This window comes from Passer domesticus, chromosome 8 (assembly GCF_036417665.1).
Source record: "Passer domesticus isolate bPasDom1 chromosome 8, bPasDom1.hap1, whole genome shotgun sequence".
Classification (NCBI taxonomy): Eukaryota; Metazoa; Chordata; class Aves; order Passeriformes; family Passeridae; genus Passer; species Passer domesticus.
The window spans coordinates 55,468,196-55,493,729 of NC_087481.1; the positions used below are offsets into that span (position 1 = coordinate 55,468,196).

Consider the following 25,534-nt stretch of genomic DNA (forward strand, 5'->3'; position numbering starts at 1 on the left):
ACAGCCCAGGAGCTACGGAGTGGGTCCCCACAGCTCCCCAGGCTGGCCAGCCCTCTCCCAAGGAGAACCAGCGCTTCCAAAGGAGCAGAAAGCAAGGCAGGCTGGCAGCTGCAGAGGTGCCAGGGTTTTGTTTGCCTCCGAGCAAACCTGGCAGCACGGGCCAAGCTCACTTCTGCGCTCTGTGTTGGGGCGGATGATCCTTGGCAGGGAGGTGTGTGCCTGGAGTGTAAGCCACGGAAAGCAGAGCGGGAATTTCGCGGCGATCCAGGGTTAATATTAATTCCCTGTGCCCAAGGAGTAGCTGTGCGAGCGGCGCGGTTTTGTTCCCGTGCTCTCACAGGGGATTAGCTCTTGGCAGAGCGGCGCTGCCGGCAGGAGACTCTACCATCCGAGCTGTTTCCTGGCACTGAGCTGGCTTGGCTGGAGCTGCTCCTGACTCCTAGCAGAAGTAGGGTTTCTAAAATAATTTCTGAATCCTTTTAATGGTCTCAGCAATGGCCAGCAGCGCTCATGTTCCAGTAGCCACCCACCATCTTCCCTGCCAGGCACAGAGCTCAGAGCAATGTCCTGCTCCGTGGTGAGGGCTCATTAACACACAATTAGTGCCCAGCAGGATGGGGACCCTCCTTTGTCTCTTCTGGCCAGATGTGCACTCATGAGCCCAGACCACAGCAAAGAGCTGTGGCCATGAGATGTGACCCACCTGGGACAACACCCACCCTTGTTCCATCACCAGTGTCCCAAACAAAGCCTGTCAGAGAGCCCTGCTTCCACAGATTTTAAACAGATTAGATGATTAATCCTTTATGGTTGATTCCCCTTCCGTGGACATGTTCAAAGCCAGGTTGGATGGGGCTCTGAGTAACCTGGTCTACTGGAAGGTGTCTCTGCCAGCAGGGAGTTGAAACTGGATGGTCTTTAAGGTTCCTTCCAACCCAAACCATTCTGTGATTTGAACACAAAGCCACTGAAGCTGTCCCTGCAGAGAAAGCCACCTCTGAGGGACACACCCCAGGGACAGGGCTGCTTGCTGCCATCTGCAAGCTCACATTTGGGGCAGCACTGCCAGGGCTTTAACTGAGCAGGCATTCCTCTCCATCTTCACTTTGAACAATATTGTGCTGTTCCAGTATTGTACCAGTGAACTCACAGTGACCCTGTCAAATAAATATTTTTCCCGAGTAACACTGTTTTAAATATATTCATTTAGTATCCTTATTTGAAAACACTGGACAAATTAAACGACTGTAAAATTTGACTTTCCAGTATTTTGTGTTCAGATAAACTCCTACAGCACCCTCAACCGTGGCAGCCAGCCCATATTTCCAAGTAACTACAGTTTTAAAAAGCCAACTATGTTTTTCAGTATCTATGCATTAATCATCGCTGCCAGTTCAAGAATTATTCTTGAGTTCAAAGGAAAAAGTATAAAGAAGAGGAATGTGTGTGGAGCTCCCCTCCACAAAATCTGCAGCCTAACCATCCTGCATCCCAGCCCTTACCACGTACCCCATCCCCAACCAGGGACCCCCCACAGGATCTATGAGGTTTCCCTATCGCTTCCATCAAGTCTGGAGTGTAAAAAGCTTTTCTGTCTGACAAAGACAACGCTGAGGCTGCTGAAAACACCACTGAGAGAAGTCCTGTGCTCCCAAAGAAGCCATGTTAATTGAACGTGGCTTCAAAATATTTCAGATTCTCAGCAAGGATTTGGTAGCAGAGGAGAACACGCTGTGACCGACCGTATTTCTAACGCAGTATGAAAAGCAGTTTCAGTACACGCTGCCAAAAAGTGTCAAACAGGCTAAAATATGCTTGTCCACAGAGAAGGGGACAACGCTTCCAAAGGCAGGAGCAGGAAGGAGGGAACGGGTCAGGCTGAGGGGCAGTGTGGGGCTGCCCAAAATTCCCGGTGTTCCAGCAAGCACTGGGGGGAAACATCAATTGCAGAGTGCCCAGTGCATGCCCCTGGTTTTATTGGATTTTCCTTTGCTCTCGTATTTTGAGAAAGGTTAAATATGTCAAACATTAGTCTACAAAACCTCTCACACAAATCCTCTTACTCACATGATCTTTCTAAACAGCCCCAATCTCTTCAACTACGCAGACATGGCTACAAGCTGTGACTATTGATAGGACAAGGGTGAATGGCTTTGAGCTCAAAGAGAGGAGGTTTAGATGGGATATTGGGAAGAAATTCTTCCCTGTGAGGGAGGTGAGGCCGTGGCACAGATTGCCCAGAAAATCTGTGGCTGCCCCATCCCTGGAAGTGACCAAGGCCAGGTTGGACAGAGCTTAGAGCAATCTGGTCTAGTGGAAGGATGGGTGGGAATGGTCTTTAAGGTCCCTTCCAACCCAACCATTCTATGACTGTGTGATTCTATTCCAGCCATCACCTCCCAAGAACCTCCCGAGCTGCAGAATGAGGGGTAACCTCCCCAGCACACACTCACTGGTTCACTCTGAGCACCCTCATAAAGGCATTATCGTATTTTCCATATTTTCTCACCCATTCTTCCCATGGTCTCACACCTTGCTTGATCTTTTGTGACTGGCTGCACACTGAGAAGATGTCTTCATTGAGCTGTCTGCAGTGACCCTCAGGTCTTTTCCCCCAGTGGTTCCAGCTCATTGAAAGCACAGCAATGTGTGCAAGGAGCTGGGAATGCTCCTTCCCAGGCACCAACCTTGTGTTTGGCAGTGGTGACTTTCATCTGACCGTGTGATCCTCCTTAATTTCAGCTCTGCCTCCTTCTGCACAGGGGTGTCTCCCACCAGAGATGCCACGGAACCCCTCATGACCTCAGTGCCACCAGCTCTCCTCCCTGTCCACCCCTCTTTTCCAGGTTATTGATTAATATATTCAGACACACGGTCATGATGCAGATACTTAGAGCAGTCTAGTATCCACCTAGTCCCTGACAAAAAGCTGATGCTTTACTTGTTTTCTGTTCTCATCCATGCAAGACACTTGCTTAAAAAGAGGCTCTTTGAAAATCACAAAGGCTGGTTCTCAGAGATCTACTACTTTGCTGGTTTGTGGTTTTTGTTTTGCTTTTATCTGATCTTTGTCATGTAGGTATCTTTAACCGTGCTTTTTTGCTGTAGTTCTCAGATGAGACACAAAACTGTTCTCCATTCCTTTTTCCTTAAAAAAAACTCCAAGCAGGTGTATCTTGTGTACAGAGCCAGGCAGGTAGGACCCTGGTTAACTGCATGTACAGAAGACAGAAAATCCAAGAAAAGGACGGGTCCTAGAATCATGGAATTGTCTGGCTTAGAAAGGGAGCCTGAAGATGATCTAGTTGCAGCCCCCATATCAGCATGACCCTGAAACTCAGCAGAACAAAGTGGATTCTCCAATGGAGCTCCTGCACATCCATGTCTGTGAGTCCAGAGGAGGATCCACATAGGGAAAAGGACAGAGAGAGCCACACCAGCAGCACCCTGAGATCAACTGCCATAAAATACAACAACTAAAGATTTGTTACTGTTTTAAACTGCAGCCCATTATTTCAAAGATTCAGCACATTTCTGCATGTGTTTCCAGAGAAGGTTTATGAACGTGCCATGGTCTCCAGAGGGTTCTGTCCCCGGGAGCAGGACACCAGCACCTCAGCAGGGAACATGCTGAGCCAGGGAGCTGCCACATTCCCCTGTACCTGCCACTGCTCATCGCTGCCCACGTCCCACTCGCTCCTCTCCAGCATGGCCATCAGGAAGCAGCTGAGCTGGGCGAGGCATTAACTGGGGCTGGGCTGGGGAAAACGCTGACACAGCACCTGCATGTCCTGCCTCCTCTGTCTCCAGCCTCACTCAGAGGCTGAGTTAACCCCAGAGTCCATCCAGCACACAGATTCTCCCCACAGCTCTGCCAGCCACAGGTTTTCTTTCATTTTTCCCACATCTTCCCACAAACCCTCTTCCACTGCATCCTCACCCTTCCCGTTTCACCGCAGGTTTTACCAGCCCACCTCCTGCCTCCACAGTTTCCATTTTCTAGATATCAATACCTTTGGTTTCACCAATTTCCATTTGCTTTACCTGCCCATGAGCAGTGCCAGCCTGTTCTCCCTGGCACCTCCCAACCCATCCCATCACGGCCTGCAAAGCAACATCAAAGATGAGAAAAAGCTGGAAACGCCCTGGTGCTAAGATCCACTTAATAAGTTGTCAGCCAGGTCCTGTGTATCTATTCTTGCGGGCATAAAGATCTCTGTCAGCAGTCAAAACACGGATTTACACCCCCAGCACAATTCTGAGCAGCATTTAAAGATTTTTAACGACCATCCCTTTGTCCCAGGGAGTTAAGCGCTGATCGAATGTCACAACGTGACACATGAATGCACAACAAGACGGAGGTTTGACAGGCAGCAACATTGTAATATGATAATTCCTCTTTGTCCCTTAATCGCCTCTGTTTTTTGCAGACTTGATTCACTTACCAACATGTGATCAATCACTGCCTTTTTCAGTGAGATAATTTTTTGCCCTCTATCTAAATGGCTCCTGTCAAAGGGAATCCAGTACTAAATTAAAGCTGATATGCCTGTCTCTGCCCTTTTGTTTGTAGACTTCTTCTCGCACACAATTGATTTTAAATAGATTTTTTTAATGGGTTCCAACACTGTTTAAGTATATGTATTTTTAAAAATCTGTCTCCTTGAAATTAACACATTTAAAAATGGTCTGGAGAATATAATTTAATGGAGAGGAATAAATACCAGAGTACGTGATGGCACGTGTATCAACTTCCCACTAGAGTAAGTTGCCTATTTAGATCTTCCCACATGCTCTATTTAAAATGGGAAGAAGAACAATCTTAAGATTTGTGACAAAAACAGAGAGAGGATGGTGTCATTTAACATGAAAGGAAGCCATGCCGAGATCACCACTTGTTCTGAGTCTCGAAGAACTGCCTCCTTAGCTGAAGGCCCCTACAGAACTCCTCAGACATCTCTCACTGGAGTTTGCAAACCCAGATGAGCATCTCCCTAACACCTGTAAGAGGTCTCTAGTGGAACAAGCACCAAGGAGAAGAGAATCTACCCTTGGGTATAAAGCAAGGGGTGTTTCTTGCAGCTCTCAGGTGACCATCACATGTGCCCCAAACAACTCTGGTCAAAGTGGCTGCATCTGCCCAAGCCCCTCTAATGAAAGCCATGCACAAAACAACCACCAAACCCTCTGCCCTGCTGCCTGCTCTTCCCTCAGCTTCCTCGAGCACACCCATACCACATTCAAAACCTCCAAATTTCACATTCTGCCCCTTCCCTCCAGCTCCTCTTTCCCACACTGGCCTCTTCCAAGCTGGGTCTTCCACACTTTGCCCTGATGCACCACCTCAGCCTGGCCCTCCAGAAGCCAAGAGCACAACATCTGTGGATCCAGCAAAAGCAGGAATCTCCTCTCTGGTTGTCGTGGCTTCTCCATCTGAGTAGCCATGGCTACCTGGCAGGGAAACTGCAGGAACCCCCAGGTGCATCCTCATCCTCCCAGCCCAGCCTGTGCAGCACCTCCCAGCTGCTGCCCTTCCTCACCAGTGTAAATGAAATCTGCAATAATGAAATGGGTGATTTCAAAGCTTGGTAACATGACGCTTATTTAATTCACTGATTGAATGACAGTAAATTTTTGGCTGTGACGTGCATTATAAATTATTCTACACTGTTTCAGCACTTGTCCTGGTTATGCACATAAGGCACTAAAGATTTTGCCAAGATATCTAATAGACACATCATAATTAGCCCTATAATATGAAAAAAATCACCTCCTTTGATGCACATTTTTTATTCTATTTTTGAGATAAGCACCTCAACAAAACACTGGATTCACAGCTCTTTCAAAGATGGGACACTTTCCCTGAAGGAAAAAAACCCACAAATTAATATTTTCATCTTATGGTTCTATCAGGTTCTCCCTTCCTTTTCCTGTGCATAGGAAAAAGTGAAATAAAACAGCTCTGCAATGGAGTCATCACCCCTGGGCGAGGGCAAGCAGCATTCCAGCGAGGACACATCCATCCACAAAGGGCAGTGGGAGCCAAGGCATTACAAACACACCCATAAATGAGTCTGGGGGAGGACTGGCTCCAGAAAAAAAAGCAACCAACAACCCAACAACAAAAAAAGCTCATTTTTCAAAAGTCATTATTATGGCACAAAACATATTTTAACGTGTTTTCAGCAAGGCATCGAATCCCCCCAGTACCCGCTTTGTGCCTCTTGGCAGCTCAAGAATGCCAAGGCGCCCCGTCCTCGGGGTGCCAGAACCAATCTGTTGCCAAGAGACACAAAACTGATATCACTGGTGTGTAAAGCTGTCTTAGGAAACAGCCAACGACCTCATGCTCGGGGTTTGACTTAGTCAGCAAGACGTCAAGGAAGAAAAATTAACCTTTTGTTATGAGGTTTAAAGCTGACCATTTGTATCCACCTCCGAGGGAGAATCAGCCTTCCTGAGGCAGAAACACGCTTGTGTCTGGTGCTGCTCTGCATTCAAAAAAATGTAGTTTGGGGGGGGTTTAATGTTTATTTTTGTTTTGTGAGGGAAAACATAAAAATCCTGAGAGCAGGTACACTCGGGGAGGGGGGAGGATACGACTTGGGGCATCTGGGCAGGTGAAGGATCTTCTGAGGAAACCCAAATGCTGGAGCTGGACCTCCCCATGAGCACTCGGAGAATTCCAGAATGGTTTGGTTGGGAGGGACCTGAAAGCTCATCTAATTCCACCCCCTGCCATGGGCAGGGACACCTTCTACCACACCAGGTTCCTTCAAGCCCCATCTTAGACACTTCCAGGTGGTGAATGTACCCAGTGTGTGGGAACACACTGATACGATCCAGCTGAGAGGAATTCTGAGACTCCAACTATAAACATCCAAAAGGTTTTCCCATTTAGAAATCCAGCCACCAGCAAGCTCCTCAAATACTTATTACTCCAACTGATGAGCAACCTGAATATTTCCCTGCATTTGGTTCTGGCACCCCTCTCTCCCTCCTCCAACCTGCAATACCCTTTCAAAAGGAGTAATTTTCCCCTCAGAATTTTTCTGCCACAATTACAAACACAGATCACTGACCTTCCCAGTTATGGAAATAAAATTCAGTGCCTTCAGGATTCCTTCAAAACACAAAAATATAAAAACAACACGACTGCTTTCAGATCTTCAGACTGCTTCTTTCAGGCTCTCTCTGGACTGCTGGTTTTCCATTTGTTTCCATGAAGTTAAATAGTTGGAAATTAAGAATCTAATTAAGAAATACAGTAATTAACTGTAATTAAGAGTTACAGCAAGATTTGGAGGGTTTTTTCTCCCTAATCTGGAGCATAAATTTTTGCATGTTAAATTAAAAACTCCATTTAGGAATCAAAATGTTAAAAGGCAGTGAAGCAACTAGATATCAGTTTGATATTATCCAGGAAAGGTCAAATTTAAATTATAGGACATGTTTAAAACATTAAGTTGTTGGTGTAGCTTGCAGCTTTTGCATTTCAACTAATATACAGATATAAGAGCATATAGATATATAGAGGTATCCGTATCACAGGTGTTCCCTACCAAATTACCTTCAGAGATGGAAAATTCAGCATTCCACACTAAATAATTAGCATTTCCAGGTGTTTTTTTGTCCCAAGGACTCAGAAGCACAACAAACCTTCACCAGGACTGAAGAGCAAGCAATTCTGATAGATGGGAGCCTTAGTGCAAGCAACCGAAAGTCGGATGATGGAAACAGGTTGTGGGTTTTGGGGGTGATTTGCTTGGAGTAGAAAATAAAATGTCTTGATATTATGACAAGAGAAAATTATCCCTTTGTCTCATGAGACCCCAGTTGTGGGAAGGGAGCTGAGCTGTGCCAGACCAGCATGTGGGCAGAGAGGCACAGGGGGGTTGGGAGGGGGTGAGGAGAGTTAAAATTCCTACCACAAAACAGAAAATGAGATTAAAGGAGACATTTTGGCCACGAGGCCTTCTTTCGGCTGGAGAAGGCCTCAAAGCCAAAGTGTCTCTTCTAATCCTATTTTCTATTTCGAGAGTGCATTTTAATAACCCCTTTGTATATGGTACAATGACTTTAGCAAGTCCTATTTTAAGCAGATTTTCCACACTAGAAGGCGAAATGGGTTAAAATAATTGCCCCATACACCTCGCACGCGTGACACTTTGTTTAATCCGGTGTCGGACACCGGGGATGCACAATGCTGAACAAGGGCCTTGGATCAAAGTGCCTCTCAGGATCAACAGCCCAAGGCATGGAATGGGGGAACCAGGCTGAGAACACGGCTCCCTCCCGCCCACATCTGGTCCCTCACCTTCCCACCTGGACAGGGGCTTGGCTGACATCACCACACCCCAAAATTCCTCCCTCTATGGGTGGCAGGAGGCACTGGCCACATCCCAGCAGGTGGGAGTGGGTGTGAGCACTCTGGGTTCCAAAACAGAGCCCATCTGCAGCTCCTCTGTGGTGTCCCCAAAGGAGAGATCACCCACAGCTCAACAATGGTGTCCCCAAAGGAGAGATCACCCACAGCTTCCCTGTGGTGTCCCCAAAGGAGAGATCACCCACAGCTCCACCATGGTGTCCCCAAAGGAGAGATCACCCACAGCTTCCCTGTGGTGTCCCCAAAGGAGAGATCACCCACAGCTCCACTGTGGTGTCCCCAAAGGAGAGATCACCCACAGCTCCACCGTGGTGTCCCCAAAGGAGAGATCACCCACAGCTCCAGCATGGTGTCCCCAAAGGAGAGATCACCCACAGCTCCACTGTGGTGTCCCCACAGCCATCAACTCATTGGCCAAGCTCACCTCTGCCTTGCTAAATTTGAAAAAACCTGCACCAGGATGATGTTTCTTTCCTCACCACATACACAAAACCCCATGAAATCGTGCATCTAGAGTGCGAGGCTAGAAGTTGCTCTTGTTTGCAACAAAACTCAGCTCTTTTTGAACATATCAGGTGAAATCCTGTTCCTCAGAAGCACAAGAGCCCAAGGGAGTGCCACCTGTGCTGGGCAGCCCTTGCTTCACCTCGTACCCTAGGTCGTGTTGTGGGAGCTGAGGCTCCTCCATCACTGACTCTTGGCTCTCCATCTCCCTGCCCTTTTACAGTCCAAGTGGTGGAGTCATCATCCCTGGAAACATTAAAAAAATGTCTAGGGGAGGCACATGAGGACATGGTTTAGAGGGGAACAGGCAAGAGGTACCTCCAGCAGGAGAATGAGCTCTGCAATTCCATGGAAAGAGAAATTTCCATGCCTAAAAGAACCCTAGTAGGACCCATGTTTTCTACTAAGGGAGGCTGTATGATGAAGTTCCCATGAGAAGATCATGGAATCACAGAACTGTGTAAGCTGGAAAAGCCCTCTAAGATCATAAAGTCCAATAGTTAATCCAACACTCCCAATTCATCATTAAACCATATTCCTAAGTGCCCCATCTTGACATTGTTTTGAACACTTCCAGGGATGGTGACGCCAGCACTGCCCTGGGCAGAGGTTGCAAAATATCAAACTACACACATGAAACTGCAAATATCAAAGTGACAGAAGGGGAATGGATGAGTACATGCAACAGTCAGTGAGATGGCACCAAACAGGGGAAAGGCAAGGCTGATGAGAGAACTATTCATCTCTGATGATGAAAACTGGACTGGAACAACAGAAACAAATCCAACTTAGCAGAGAAACTCCTGAAACAAAGAATATGCAATACAAAAAAACCCGATTTTGTCTTCTCTACGCAGCATCAACAAGCAGTAACCAACCTCTAGGCAGCACACAGAAGACCAGCAGTCAAATTGAATTAAGGAGGAGGTTCAAGCACGGTGGTCCACCCAGCAGCTCCCTGTGCTCCTCTTTGATGAAGGCCACCAGCTATGCCTGGATGGCACAGGCAGCAGAGAGCAACAACCCCTCACCAGATGGATCAACTGAGAAATACAGGAGAAAGCACCAATAGGCCTAAACATCACAGGGTGAGTTAAGAAAAAAAATAATTATCATAAGGTTAAGTACAACTGAAATTTTTCTGCATCCCAGCAGTGCTTTGCGCTAGCCAATGCTCAGAGCCAACGGAATAAAACAAAGCAGGTGAGAAATACAAAAATCTATGTAGCATGAAATATCTCTAAGAGACTTGTTTAGTGAAATTAACTAGTAGTTTAATAGAAAAAAGCTTGATGTATGAGAGTGCTCCAATTTCTTCATAGAAATTAACATTTCAATCCTGTTTTTATCTAGAAGTCATTAAACTGTGCAACATGAATTATTGGAACTGTAGCAGAGAATTAACTCTATTCATCAAGTAAGTCCAAACAGTTTAGAGTGCATCTGTAATGAAAAAATAGCTCCACATTTCTATCTCTTCTCATTAAAGTAAACCAGTTTTCCCTCTCTCAGTATATAAAACTGTCTTCTCCTCATGTAATTTATATTACCATAAGCCAGCTCACATTCTAAACTATTACACGCCTCCAATTAATTTTTGCAGCTTTTGCCTGAAAATTTAATGAGATAGTAGTGTATGAACCTGCTGACTCCAGATTACATGTGTGCTTCCAATATTAATGTTGGCATAAAATAATCTGATACATACTTGATGAGAGCTTTCCACTATTGTGAGAGTAGTTAAGGCAATATGTAAACCAATTCCACTGATTTTCCTTCTCCTCCCACCACGTCTGCCATAAAAAATACCCCCAAAACCAGCTAAAATTATCAGTCTGAAATTGCAGAGCCTTGAGTTAAGCACTCACGAGATAGGTAACATAACCAGTGCTTCCCTGGATGTTTTAAATTTATTTCTACCTATTAACATCTATTTTAAGACTACACTTATTTCTGAATGCTTTTGTGTTTGAATGCTGAAGGAGGAGAGGGACATCAAGGCCAGGTTGGCTGGGGTTTGGAGCAGGTCTAGTGGAAGGTGTCCCTGCCCACGGCAGAGGTTGAGTGGAACAAGATGAGCTTCGAGGTCTCTTTCAGCCCAAACCATTCTGTGATTCTGTGTTGGGATTTACTTCTCCCCAAAAAGAAGGGCATATTTTAAATCCCCCTCAATGCCACCCTAGCACTCACAATACTTGAGAAATCGAGAGCTTGCACTGGTGCTGGAAAACCAAAGGGGATTTGTCCCAAGAGTTTCCTTGCTTGCTTTCTCTTTGCAGCTCATTTTATGGGGATAACTCTTAGTTAATTTTATGAACTGTTCTCCAGCATATTAGACAAATAACCTTTTCTTCAGAAGGACACATTCTTTGAGACTAACATTAAAGGGGAAAAATTGTAATATTCCTTTCCAATACGACTTCAATTTACAACCACATATTGGGCATAATATGATTTTAATATCTACGTGCCCAAGAGAAAAATTGGCAAATGCAATGCCCTGCGAGATCAAATAATTTTATATATAGACTTAAAAACACTCATTTGGCACTCTTTGGTACAGCCCTGAATTTATATTTACAGGAAACTATAAACTGCTCGTGGTGAGTCACAGAGCCCCTGAAAACATGGATTTTGCACCGAACTGGCAGGAGCAGGGAAGCTGTGCCCAAGGAGCTGGCACAGCCTGGAAGTGGGAGCCCAGTGGCTTTTACACTCAGCCCCAATGCAGTCCAACACATACCCCAATTAAACCATCCCCTTGTACCATTAACACCTGCATCACCTCTGTGTTTCAAGCACAGGAGAGAAGCTGCTGGATGCAGGGAAGAATTTTGGCTCTAGGAGATGATGTTTTGGGACACAGCCACAGCAAAGCCAGAATGCTCCAGCACTTGTCAGGAGAAGAAGCCTCACACCCTCTACATGATGCACAGAGCCTCAAAACTCAGGTCTCTCTGAGACAGGAGGAACAAACCAGTCAGACAGAAGACTGGGAGAAGGGATGGATGGAAGTGGACAGCAGGAGAAATAATATACAGCAAGAGTGGAGGCCAATGACTTCTAACGGCTCCCAGTGGCTTCAAATCAATTTACATTTAAAATAAATGAATTAAATCTGATAATCTGTGATACCACTCAACCTATTTGCTCCAGGGCACTGAAATTCAAATATTCTCCAGTTCTGAAAACAGGCTTTCACCCACGCGACAGACAAATGAAGACAAAGAGTCCTCAGCCCAAACGCCACCTCCCTGGTTTTCACACCATCAAATGGCAAAACCACTTCCATGGTGTTCAAGGCATCTTACTACTATGACTTTTGCCCCTTGCAGTCCATCTCCTACATTTCTAAGGTAGTTCTAAAAAGAAATATTTTGGTTTTAATTCCAGAAAATCACAGCCCTCTGGATTACACCAAGCAAACAAAAAAAGGGGCATCTACCCCTGGCACGTGAGAACCCCTCAACCTGCACCCTGCTGCCACACTGGATGGGGCCACACCAAAAAAAAAAAAAAGGAATTACTGCACTGATTTTGGCTAAAAACAATCATTCTGGTTTAGCAGGCAGCTATTTTCAACTGGGATCTGATTTTCAGCAGCACTGTCCTGACACAGTCATGATGTTGGGAACCAGTGGTCCAGCCTGTAACACACACGTGATGATGCATATTTACATATTTATATCCACAAGAACTCACAGGACTCTCTGCTGAGCCTGAGATTACCTTTTCTTTCACAGAGCTTAAAAAATCAACCAAGCACTTTTTTTTTTTTACACAGGCATGTCCTTACACTTAACAACTGCTCACACCTTTGTGCGTCAAAAGAAACATGTAATTAAATTAAGAGATACACACACTCTTCCTTTTCTCCTGTCTCTTCTCCTTGAATGCCACGCCAGATAGCAAATCAAAATCTGCATTTAAATAGAATATTTTTAATGTACGAAAGTGGGCGGCCTGAGGGTAAAGAGGTATTGCATTCACTCACCATATGCACAAAATTGCATTTAAAATGTGATACTACGCTTTAAAAATTTATTGAATTTTTTTTCTCATTTCAGTACCTTTGTCTTATTATAACAAAATCTTCTGCTCTACAGAGAATTTTGTATCAAAGCCTGCTAATAAAAATAATGCGATATTACATCACTTTATCAATTTAATCTCGAGAAAAAGGATGATATTCAATCACATCTCATAAGTCACTATCTCTGGTAATTCTGGCCATTATTCAGTGCGAAATCCAGGCAGTCGGAATTCATTAACACAGGGCTGCCACAAATCTGCATTTTTCAGACTTTGTCAGAAAACGCAGCAGCCCGAACTCAGTGACCTGGATCTAACAGCCTTTCAGCAGAGAGGGCCCGGGACAAAGCCACCGACCAGGTCACGGAGCCAGCGGGAGCTTGGGGAGCCCTCCCTGCCACAGCAGCATCCGGGGGAGCCCCAAAGCGAGGGGCTGTCCCCTCCTGGTGACATCTGCTAGGGCTGAAGTGTCACATCCCATCGGGCAGGCCGCGGGGCGACTGACGGCCACCCAGCGGTTCTGGAGCTGCGTTATCAGGCCAGCACCTTCAGGGGGGAAAAAATGATGAAAAGAGTGGATTTAGAGGTAGCTGCAGTGAGAGGCTGCTAAAATCACGGGGAGGTTTGTGGGTGTGGTGGAGCCCCAGCCTTGTCAGCAAAGCCCAGCCAAACTCACCAAACTCACTGGTGCAAAATCCAGCCACAGTTAAGCACAGCCCTCGCTGTGAGGATGCTCAGTGTGTCAGCAGGTTTCCATATCCCACCCGCCTCCCAGAGCCCCTTCTGTGGCTGAGAGATCCTCTCCATCCTTTGTTGGCCACACGGCCCTTCCTGCTGGCCACCCAGCAGCTTTTCCACCCAGCTTTTCCTCCCACCAAAACACTCCCAAACCCAGGAACCTGAAAAGTCCCAAGCAGGAACATGCTGTCTTCCAAGAATTTTCCATTGACCTCATCCACAAAATCATAATAAAAAAAAAATTAATTCTAGTTACACTATATTTTGCTAACCAATAACTTCATCTCTTCACCAAACAAGCAACCTGAGGAAACAGTTCTTGTGTTTATTGCTGTACAAAGGGTACAGCTGCTGTACAGGAACAGAATCCCAGCCAACTTCAGTGGCATCAGCCCTGGTTACCAGAGAAGACCTCTTTATGTTACCACATTTCTCCGTATCTGTAAAAATTGCAGTGATCTCCACAGCTCAGGTGGGGTTTGAAGCAACCACAGTGCTGTGCTCCAGAGGCACCTTCAACACCCCACAGATCACAGACTGACAGAATGGTTTGGCTTGGAAATGACTCTTAAAGATCATCTGATCCAAACCCCAAGGCTGCATTTCCATCACCCACAGGTCCTACTCTACTCTCACCAAAGCCTGCAGCACTGAAAAACCACTTTGGTTGGATAAATTTATATTAATAGAAGTAAGGCATTTCAGCATGGACTACTAGAATGGTTTTGGTTGGAAGGGACCTTAAATCTCATTTAGTTCCACCCCTGCCATGGGCAGGGACACCTTCCACTATCCCAGGTCGCTCCAAGCCCTGTCCAGCCTGGCCTTGGGGACTTCCAGGGATCCAGGCAGCCCCAGCAGCTCTGGTCACTCTGTGCCTGAGCCTTACACCCTCACAGCCAAGATTTTCCTCCTAATATCTCATCTAAATCTACCCTCCTACAGCTGGAAGCAGGCCCCTTGTCCCTTGTCACAAGCCCTTCCAGGGCTGTACCTGCTGCAGAAAACAGGCTGAAGGGAAATCACTGCACCCCAGGGAACGCTCTGTGTCTGCATCACTTTGTACAGACTGGCTTATTCTGCACAATTCACACTTCAAACTGAGATCCTTTTCCATTTTCTTCTTCCTTTGGTAGATACCAGTGAAGCATCCACCACTGACAGCAGCCACACTGGATTACTCTAATGCAAGTCAGATCTACATTGCCCAAGACCTTGCCTAGGAGAAAAGCATCTCCCAAGTGAGCAGCTTAAGCTCAGAGAGCAGTAAAACCCCACCCACAACCACCAACCCACTGCTGCTCTCGTCTGAAAAATATTACAGTGCACTGCCAGTCACACAGACACAAATCTGCAGCAAAACTCCGAGCCCAGAAAGGTGAAAGTCATTATTTGTGAGAGCAGATGAGGCTGCTGCAATTCCAGAATAAAATGGTAATGTGCTGTTGGTAGCGAGCAGTACATTGTTTTAACGTGTTGTGATATTTATAAATATATGAAGTTTAAATAATCAGATGACAGAGAGTTCCTTTTCATCTCCTGAATGTTTATTATTCTTCACACATTAGCACTTTTTCCCCCAAATGTTATATCTTCTGCCATTTATAATTAATTTTAACAGCTTCTGCAACTTATCCCACAGGTTGTTGCTGTTTCTTTTAAACAGCGTGCTGCTGAGAAATTGATTTGTTTGCTCTGTGTGCCTACAGAAATCACATTATGAAATATGCATAAATGTCATTTCTTGGGCTGCTTCTGAGGATTAGCAGAGAAGAAAAGCTTGCTGAGGAAAAGGAAGAGACAAACAATAACAAAGCCCAACTTAACACTTAAATTCAGCCACATTCCCGACCTCTGAATATGGGAAACTCCATGGACTACACTGCATTTACCATTCTGATGGTGTTGTTTTGATACATACGCATTATTTATGGATTTTTCCAACAGTCACCCTTTCATACACATGTAATCAGAGCAGACTCTTATCACCAGCACTTTCCCATGCATGGGCTCAAACAGGTCCTGCCTTTCCAACCCAAGAAACCACAGCTTGAAGCCCCCATTTGAAGCCTCAGGTTTTACCTTTTCTATTTTTCACATTCCATGCTGCTTTAGTGTGTGGGTCTGGGTTCACATGAGGGGATGCTGAGCTCTGTGCACAGAGCAGGGAGACAAAACAATTCCTGCTCCAGCTGGGCACCAAGGACAAATGATCTCAATCCCAGCCCAGGAGCACAAACCCCGTGAGCTGCAGAGAGAAAAACAAGCAGGATGGGACTGCAGGGGCTGCAGTGGGGTTGGACACTGAACTGCAATGTGCACATGGAGCAGAGCTGAGCCCAGGGAGAGACCCCGGCAGCGCTCGTGCATTTTGGGACCATTTGGGTTCATCCTGGGGGCAGCCCTGGCTGGGCTCTGGTGCTGCCCAAGGTGCATCCATGGAGGAGATCCTTTGAATAAATCCCTGCTTTATTCTTTAAATCTGTCCAGTCTCTGTTCTAGGCCATCTTTCCCAAGGCATCACATTGTCCTCAGGATCAGCACAGAGCTTGCAGTGGGCACCTGGGACAGCCATGCACTCAAAAGATTTTATTACAAAACAAAGGCATCACAACTGTGCAGTCCAACACCACCAAATCTGAGCTGGAAAGGATCCACAAGGATCATCCAGTGCAACTCCTGGCCCTGCACAGGACAGCCCCAAGAACCACAGCACATGCTGAGATTCCAGACCAACAAAACACAGCAACACCCATGGATTCAGATAAAAACAACTTTTCCCCAAATTCTGGTGCAGCAGCAGGACCTGCCCTGCCCTGCCCGGTGGAGGCAGAGGCAGCTCCTGAGGATTGCATGGGATGCAAGGCAGCTCTGCCATGCTATCTGCCACTGCAGAGCACGCTGAATGACACGTTCTGAAATGCAAACCAGATATTTTTCTCGGAGACTTCGTTAGACACATCACTCTCCTATATTATTACAGAGAGCTGTCAAAACAGCCTGGTGGGAAAGCTCTTCCCCAGACATGTACAAGTATAAATTGTCATAGTATAAAGTAAATTCCATTAACGGCAACATAGTCATTATTTTGCATAATAAAAGTAAAGGCTCTTGCTTGTGATCTATGTATTTACGACCATGGAACCAACTAGCACTTTCTCTTTTCTGATGCCTTTGTTAAAATTACAAGATAATTGGTTGCTGTTGCAGATATTAATGTCTGATAACAAAGTGCCTAAGGCAGGAAAGCTGAAGTGGTAGTGAAACAGCACCAGTGACAAACCTCAAATTCCTGTTCTCCGAGGAGTAACCAAACCAACTGAAAGAAAATAGTAATTTTTAATTTGTATCATCACAGGCATTATTTGAATGATGCATATTGCAAATTCAGAGCAAAACTTTTAAAAAATACTCTTTTAAAATGCATGTCTCTTAATTCTGGCTATGAAACCCCCCAAAAACCCAACTGAGATATTTCAAGGACTCTTCAGTGTTCAGAATACCTCAGCATTCTGAGGGATATCGAAGAATCAGTGCAAGTCCTAAAATAAGCTGGGTAACCTCTCTGCTCTAGAAACAAATGTATTTCCATCCATAAGGGAAAAAAAATGATTTTGAAATACCTGAGCTCTCAGTGATTAGTGCCACTGCATTCCCAAAAACCTGCACTTCCAGAGCATGTCCACTCTGGCTGGAAGCAGGAGCGATGATATACAGGAATGCTCAGCCCTCCCTGAGTTTACACACACGTTGTGTTTATGAATAAAATTGCAGCTTCAAGTCTCAGCCATGATGAGCAATTGGGAGCCTAGCTGTTATAAATACCATGCCAATTGCAGCAAGCTGGGTTGGGGATAGTGTATATTATTTATTACAATTCAGTCTGTCATGGAATTAAGCACATTGAGCCAATTTCAATATGAGCACAGGGGGAAGAAGATTACATTCAAATGAATAAAGTTGCTTTGAAAACAAAACAATGTCATCTGGTAGCTTTTTTTTCCCCCATGAACTGGCTCATTAATAGGAAAAAAATAACCTGCAGTTACTCACTCTGCACCTTCTCAGTCCCCTCTCCCTTCCTGTTGCGAAACCAGGGACATTTCTGGCATCTCCTCTGGGAAACTTGATGGCAATTGTTCAAAAGCTCAAGGATGGCAAGACCCCAAGGTGTAAATAAGAAAAACAAACATCTGCATCTGCTCTTACAAAGGATTCCTCACTGAAAGTCATTTGCTTTATGTTTTTAATTATTCTTCTGTGATGGACATGATACCATTAATTTAATTTCAACTTGCATTTCCTATTAGTATAATCTAGTGAGTTATCTCCACAGCAGTAGCAAAATCACTTTACGGTGAGCTATATCACTTCAGAGTTAATTACATGTATTTTAGGTTTGATAAATGAAAATAGGGTCTGTGATTAATTGAAGGACAATCAATATGATCCAGCTATTAGACAGCTTGATGAGGTATCCAGTGTATGAATATAATCTATAGTAATCAGCTAATTGAAGACTGTGGACTAAAAAGATTTTAGGAAATCCAAGCTTCAATCTGAAAAATATCCCAATAAAATGGATGTTCCAAGGAAGAATGCTCACAAAACCAAGGAAGGTTTAAGACCTGTTTCTATTTTGGTTGGTTTTAAACAAAAAGAGATTGCTTCACTGACTTTAAAAAACTGCTTACTGTGATAAAACACAGAAAACAAGATGGATTTTGCAAGTGAATCATAAGAGTATTTCTTATTTACCTCCCCCAAACTCCTTGAATCATATTTTACTAACGCCTTGCGATTCCTGGAGCTGACAGAGATGGTTAAATAGTTTCATTAAACACACTCTGTCTTGGTGTAGCCACATCCTCCATCAAATTAAACAGTCAAATAGTTGAACAAATGAACCTTTTCCATCTCTTTTGACATGAAACCAAGTGTGCAAACAGGCATATACCGATGTGGGTTAGGCTTGTGATTCCAAAGGAGAGCTCAGGAAGGGAGAAAATAATCAATAGGAGCAAAGCTGGAGTGTTCCACGACCAGAAAAATATGGAATTGGCGAGTGCAATCCGTCCAGCATCAGCATAAATGCTGACAACTGTTAATCTACTGTAACCCTGATTAATGGTTGCAGTTGTCCATTAATACCAGGCGTTTTAACTTACTACTAAAATTGATTAGTCAGTTAAGAATTCAATCCTAATGCTCAATAAAACTGCACTTTCTCTGCAAAGGCAGTGCGGAACGAGGTCATGCAGCCAGCAGCACTGCCATGCCTGAGGAGGGGCAGAGGAGAGGAGGAGCATGGTGCCATTCCCAGTGCCATTCCTGGCTGGCACAGCCATCTCCACCTCCTCTCTCCAGATCTGGTGTCTGAGGTGGAAATACTGGAGCTCAGTACTTTGGGGAAACCCACGTGGGCAGGTTTGGGGACAGCACCTCAGGCTGGGATGTGACCCTGGGAAGGACAATCCCCCCAGGCTGGGAATTGCAGATGGGGTCTCCTTCAACAGAAGGGTCTGGCATGATCTTCCCAACTCCTCCTCTCCCCGCTCAACAGCACCCTGTGTTCTTCTACCTTTTCCAAGCCATCATTTTTCCATCATTATTATTATTATTTTCCCACCCCCTTTGCCTTCCCAGCAGCAGCCACGCTTCAGTGTGTACAGAAGGGACTCAGCAAACACCAAGGGGGAAATGTCAGTTTGCTGCATCACTTGTTTTTCCCCAAATGTCATGTGGGGGTACAGGATTTCACACCACGTTACAGCAGCACTGCCATGGCTACAGATCTCTCCCAGCTCCTGCTGCAAACCTTTCCTTCCAGGGGGCCCTTTGCCATGGATACTTCAAACACCTGATGCAAGGATTTTAGCATCCAAAAACCAGGTTTTGGGCTGCACCTGGAGCCTGGCAGCTAGCGGGGATGCTGGAGAAGGAAACCGAGGAGGCAGCATCAGTGAGGAAGGGAAGAACACTCGGTGCCAAGAAAATCATTTGTCATGAGAGAAACACCTTTTAAAAGCTGTCTTCAGATTCAGCTTAGAGGAAGGAGATGTCTTCTGAACAGGTAAAGGCAGGTAAGCAATTCTGAGGTTCTCTTTGCCAAGGGAGATATGCTTTAGTACCAAAATTACAGACCCTTTCCTTTAGGTCACCCTAAAAATCACAGAAACGCAAAATCACACATTGGACTGGGTTGGGAGGAACCTTAAAGATCATTTACCTACAGCTCCCTGCCATGGGCAGGGACATTTTCCATTACACCAGAATGCTCCAAGCCCCATCCAACCTGGCCTTGGACAGTCCTGGTGTCCACAATCCTCTCAGGGATCCAGGGGCAGCCACAGTTTCTCTGGGCACCTGTGCCAGGACCTCACCTCCCTCCCAGGGAACAATTCCTTCCTTATATCTAATCTGAATCTACCCTCATCCAGCTTGAAGCCATTCCCCCACTCCTATCACTACGTGCCCTTGTGAAAAGTCCCTGAGGAGAACAATAAATGACAGCTAAAAAATAACCCTGGAAGCAACAGAAAGAATCTGCTTTGGGCACTGGCAGCACCAAGTCACAGCTGCAGACCCAGAGATCCCAGTTTGACCTCTTCACATTATTATGGAGCTGAATTACTGTAAAGGTTCTCTGAGCACACCCTCCTCCAGCATCCCTGTGCAAGCAGAAGCCCCTGGAGAGAGGAGCAGTAATTTGGAGCACTCAGGGAGTGCAGAAGTGGAGCCTGGTGTAAGATGCACAGATGCTGTTTTCAATTAACATTTTCTAAGTGCTGTTGAAAGCAGGCTGAAGAGGTGCTGAAGTGACCAAGCCATGGTCCTGTTCCAGTCAGATACAGCCAAATTCTTCTGAAGCTGACTCCAGAAAGGTGGGAATAGCATCAAGACTGCATTTAGGATTCCTGTCCATTGGGACTCCCAAGGAAGTTCAAGTCTGATACATCAGTTGCCACAAGAGAAGGAATTAGATCACCACAACCTCACCCAGAGGCAAACCCATGGTGGGATCAGCCCTGTGCAGGCTGCAGCCCAGCTCTCCCATGGATTCACTGCCAGGGGTTTGCCAGGATGCTCAGGCTTTCCTCACTTTTCTATATCACCCCTTTCCACGGGCCCAGAACTGCCAGGGGCACTCTGAGCACCTCAGACACTGCAGGCACACATCACAGATGATGGGAATGCCAGCAGCCTCCAGAGAGGCTCTGTGGACCAGACACTCTCCTCACTGCCCCTGTTACATTAAACATTTCAGAGGGACAGTAAAACTTGTTAACATACTGTCAGAAATAAAAAACACCGGGAGAAAGAGGAAACTTTACACAACAAAATACCTGGAAGCCACCAAGGACTTGGGAATAAATCCACAGCTGATTCATAAGGACAACCCAGGACACAGCCTGGATTTTTTTTTTAATTATTTACCTGACCAGCAGCCTGGAAAACAGTGCTTCTGCACTGGCAGCACCCGAGGACATGAGCTGATTTTTCGTGATCTGCCAGGCTGCAAGACCAGATGCTGTGGCTGCTTCTTCCTGGAAACATTCAAGGTCAGGCTGGACAGGGCTCTGAGCAACCTGATCCAGTGGAAGGTGTGCGTGCTCATGGCAGGGGGGTGTCAGTAAATCATCTTTAAGGTCCCTTCCAACCTAAGCCCCCTGTGATTCTGTGAGAGCTCCTGGCGTTCCCAACCTGCACATCCCACACTTGTCATGATTACAGCAGCAGTGATGCAATGGCCTCCCCTGCAAAGCCCTTTAATAACATTAATGTCTATCAGGCCAGACTTTAAGTATTAACATATGGGGAGAAAGCCAAATAACTTAATGTTATTGTGTGTATGTCTGAAATAACACTCCACAAGGCCTCTTATACCAAACATTAAACCTGCTTAAGAGAAGACATTTGAGCAGAATCAATTATTTTGCAGTAATTCTTCACATTGAATGAGGCATTTTAAGTATATGTTGTCACAGCAGAACTCTTCACATATTTAAAAGCACGTTTTCCATGAAATTTAGTTACAAAAACAATAATATGAATGTGAAATTATCCTTTATGCAGCAAAAGGCTTGAGAGCAAATCCTTCCCATGTCTGTAGACAGGAATATTCACAACATTATACCAAAGGTCCTACCAACACTTCATTATAAATTTCTCCCCTTATATTCAGGGAATTAGAAAAATCTCTGCCCAGAGGGGATTGTTTTCATAAACTCGGTGCACAGGGGTCTCAGTACAGGCAGGAATGTTTATGGAAAATCTGAGATTAGAACATTTCAAACTGACTGGTTTCAAGTTGCACACATGTAAACCTATAAATAGCACGGGAAACGTGTGTATGAAAAGCGAAGAAATAACACATTGTGCAAAAAAACCAAGTTTGCCATTACAATGGAAAATGAACTTTTTTTTTTTCTATTTGACTAAAAATCTAATTTACTACCAAGCTATTCCATTTTGCTGCTAGATTGCCACAAGTGTTATCTCCAGGAGCTTTTAATACCAGCTCCTGCTTACAGTAGGTTCTCCAGGCAGGGCTCTGCAGCAGGGTGGGTTTAACTTCCCCAGGAGCAGAGCTGGGACACTCCTCCTTGCTTTGGGACCACACCTTGGCACACAAACAGGAGCTCCAGCGCAGCCCAGAAACTTCAAAGCACAGAGAAACCCCAGGTGTAAAAACTTAAGTAAAACCCAAGTGTCAAAATGCTGTGCAGCACCTGGATGCTCAGACAGGAACCCCAGGATGCTGCGCTTGATCCACCTCCTCCTGCCACGCCAGGAATGGGCAGTGGGAAGGGGGGACACTGGGGACATGCCCACAGGAGGGCACACACCTCCTGCCATCCCAGGAATGGGCAGTGGGAAGGGGTGACACTGGGGACATGCCCACAGGAGGGCACACAGCTCCTGCCATCCCAGGAATGGGCAGTGGGAAGGGGGGACACTGGGGACATGCCCACAGAGGGCACACAGCTCCTGCCATCCCAGGAATGGGCAGTGGGAGGGGGTGACACTCTGGGGACATGCCCACAGGAGGGCACACACCTCCTGCCATCCCAGGAATGGCAGTGGGAAGGGGGGACAGTGGGGACATGCCCACAGGAGGGCACACAGCTCCTGCCATCCCAGGAATGGCAGTGGGAAGGGGTGACACTGGGGACATGCCCATAGGAGGGCACACACCTCCTGCCATCCCAGGAATGGGCAGTGGGAAGGGGTGACACTGGGGACATGCCCACAGGAGGGCACACACCTCCTGCCATCCCAGGAATGGCAGTGGGAAGGGGGCACACTGGGGACAGGCTCATAGGAGGGCACACAGCTCCTGCCATCCCAGGAATGGGCAGTGGGAAGGGGGCACACTGGGGACATGCCCACATCTCCTGCCATCCCAGGAATGGGCAGTGGGAAGGGGGGACAGTGGGGACATGCCCATAGGAGGGCACACACCTCCTGCCATCCCAGGAATGGGCAGTGGGAAGGGGTGACACTGGGGACAGGCTCATAGGAGGGCACACACCTCCTGCCATCCCAGGAATGGGCAGTGGCAAGGGGGGACACTGGGGACATGCCCACAGAGGGCACACACAGTGGGATGCACAGGCTGTGGGTAGGAAAGAACACTCCAAGCTGCCAAAAGAATGATGCTGGCACAGCTCAGGGTGGGTCCTGCCACCACCAGGACGGGATGGCCAAAGGATCAGAGAGAGCAGCACTTCTGCTGGGGCAATGCACCACTACCCACCAGTTATTCCCTGAGCATTTTTAACAGTATTTTAATAGAGAATCACCTTGGAAATAGTGTTGATATCCAAGCTCTGTCCAGCCTGGCCTTGGGCACTGCCAGGGATCCAGGGGCAGCCACAGCTGCTCTGTGTAACCTCTGCCATGGGTGCTTTGCACTGAGCACAGGTCCTGACAGGGGACAAAGACCATTGATGGTAGGGCCACCAAAAGCTTTAAAGACAGCAATTACATCAGATGGACAAAACATATACTGCAACATCAAAATTGAATTAAAAATTGAATTAAAATTATTTTAATTTAGCTGACTCAGTTGGGATAATCCTACCCTCTACAGCATTAGGGCTTTGGCCAGTGAGGCACTGCAATCTCCTGAAATCTTATTAACTCAGCTAACTGCACTTTGCCTCCACTTTCTTCTAATTTTAGATTGAAACTCTCTACAGCAGAGCCCATGCAGGGTGAAAACAACTTTTAAACATTACGTTTTGCCGAAATGTACTGCAAGTATATTTTCTTTTGAAACAGGCAGGGTGGATTATTTCACTGAAGTTCTCAGGATGTTAATATTTGAGGGCAACCTCTGCTTTTGCAGTTCCAAGGGAAGGGGACAGCGAGGGAAGGCAGCACTGTTGGTACTAGAGAGCTCCTCAGAAATTCCTGCTGACACAGCTTCCTCTTCATCTTTGCCTCATATCAAGTTAGTAGTCAATGTGTTATTTTAACAGCGTGACAACAACTATACAGAATGTCAAATAGTTACCTTTTATCTGGAATTTTATTCCTGCCATATATTTCAATGGAAATATACAACTTAATGTTGCAACATATTTCATGGTGAAATGGGTAATAAAAAAACTATAGACTGTGCACTTCCCCTACAACATAAAGGAGGAACACTGAAAATCTCTACTGTTTGCTACTCTTTGTTGTCCAAAATCTCCACACCAATCTACTGTGTCTGAACTATAAATATTGCTATTTTCAAGGCTTTTTTTTTTTTTTTAATGAAACAAAATATAAATACAAAATACACTCTGGATCCATCTGGCCAGCCTCAGTTTCAGTTCCAGACTGATGCAAGGATAGAGACAGAGGACAAACCCTTCAGACCACACTTTGAACCCACCACTTGGCAGCCTGGTGTCCCTCATCCTGGAGTAAGATGCTTTCAGGACCCCAGAGAAGGAGAAAATCAGGAAATTTTACACCAGCAGGTGCAAAGCAAAACCCCTCTCTTATCTCCTGCACCATTCTGGTATCAGGCCAATGCTGGGGGTGTACTCAGGAGCTCCTTCTGGAATCCCAAAAAATGCACACAGAATAATAGAAGAGTCTGGGTTGGAAGGGATCTTTAAATGCTGTTTAGTGCACCCCATCCTGCAGTGAGCAGGGACATCTCCACCCAGAGCAAGCTGCTCCCTGCCCCATCCACCCTGGCCTTGGACACTTGGAGGGATGAGGTGTCAAATGCCTCCCCCTGCCTGGCACGTTCAGTGCTTTTAGCAAACTGAAAGTTCCCGTGTACCTTCAGAGAGAGACATTTTCCCTTCTAAGTAAACTACACACCAGGAAAGAAATATTCCCTGTCATTTTCCATACAGATGACAGCTGGCTAATTAGTGAAATTATAGCTTTGTCAATATCACTTCATGCGCTCAACCCCTCTTGCTATTTAAAAAAAAAAAAAAAGAAAGAAAAAAAAAAAGAGAGCTGAAAGATCCAAACTCTTTCACATATTTGTGTTTACCCAAGAAAAATGTCCTTTTTCAAGGGAGGCCTGATGGGCACAGAGCTGAGACAGCCACAACATCTACATGGAGCAGGACTCATTTAAGACTCTCTTTTAAGGTCCCCTGGCTTGGCCACGTCCTACATGAATAATCACATACAAATACACCTCCACCTGGAGGAGGACAGAGAAGTTTTAGATGTTGAGAACATGAGGTATCTTAGATGAAAGATGCCTGGCAAGTTTTTCTGCTGGAAGATGGATTTACCTGAGGACTCTCAGGCTTCTGAACTTTCTCCTCCAGCATCCATGCTGAGTGTGCTTGTGCACAGAGGCACCTTCCAGAGTACACAGGAATCTACCAAATAAACCATCAGACTCTG

General features: G+C 45.9%; 1 protein-coding gene across 3 annotated transcripts in view; it reads right to left on the bottom strand.

Annotated features, from left to right (window-relative positions):
• Positions 1–25,534, bottom strand: part of CTBP2 (C-terminal binding protein 2) — a 131,218-nt gene that overhangs the window by 86,113 nt on the left and 19,571 nt on the right. The gene's annotated exons all lie outside the window — the stretch shown is intronic.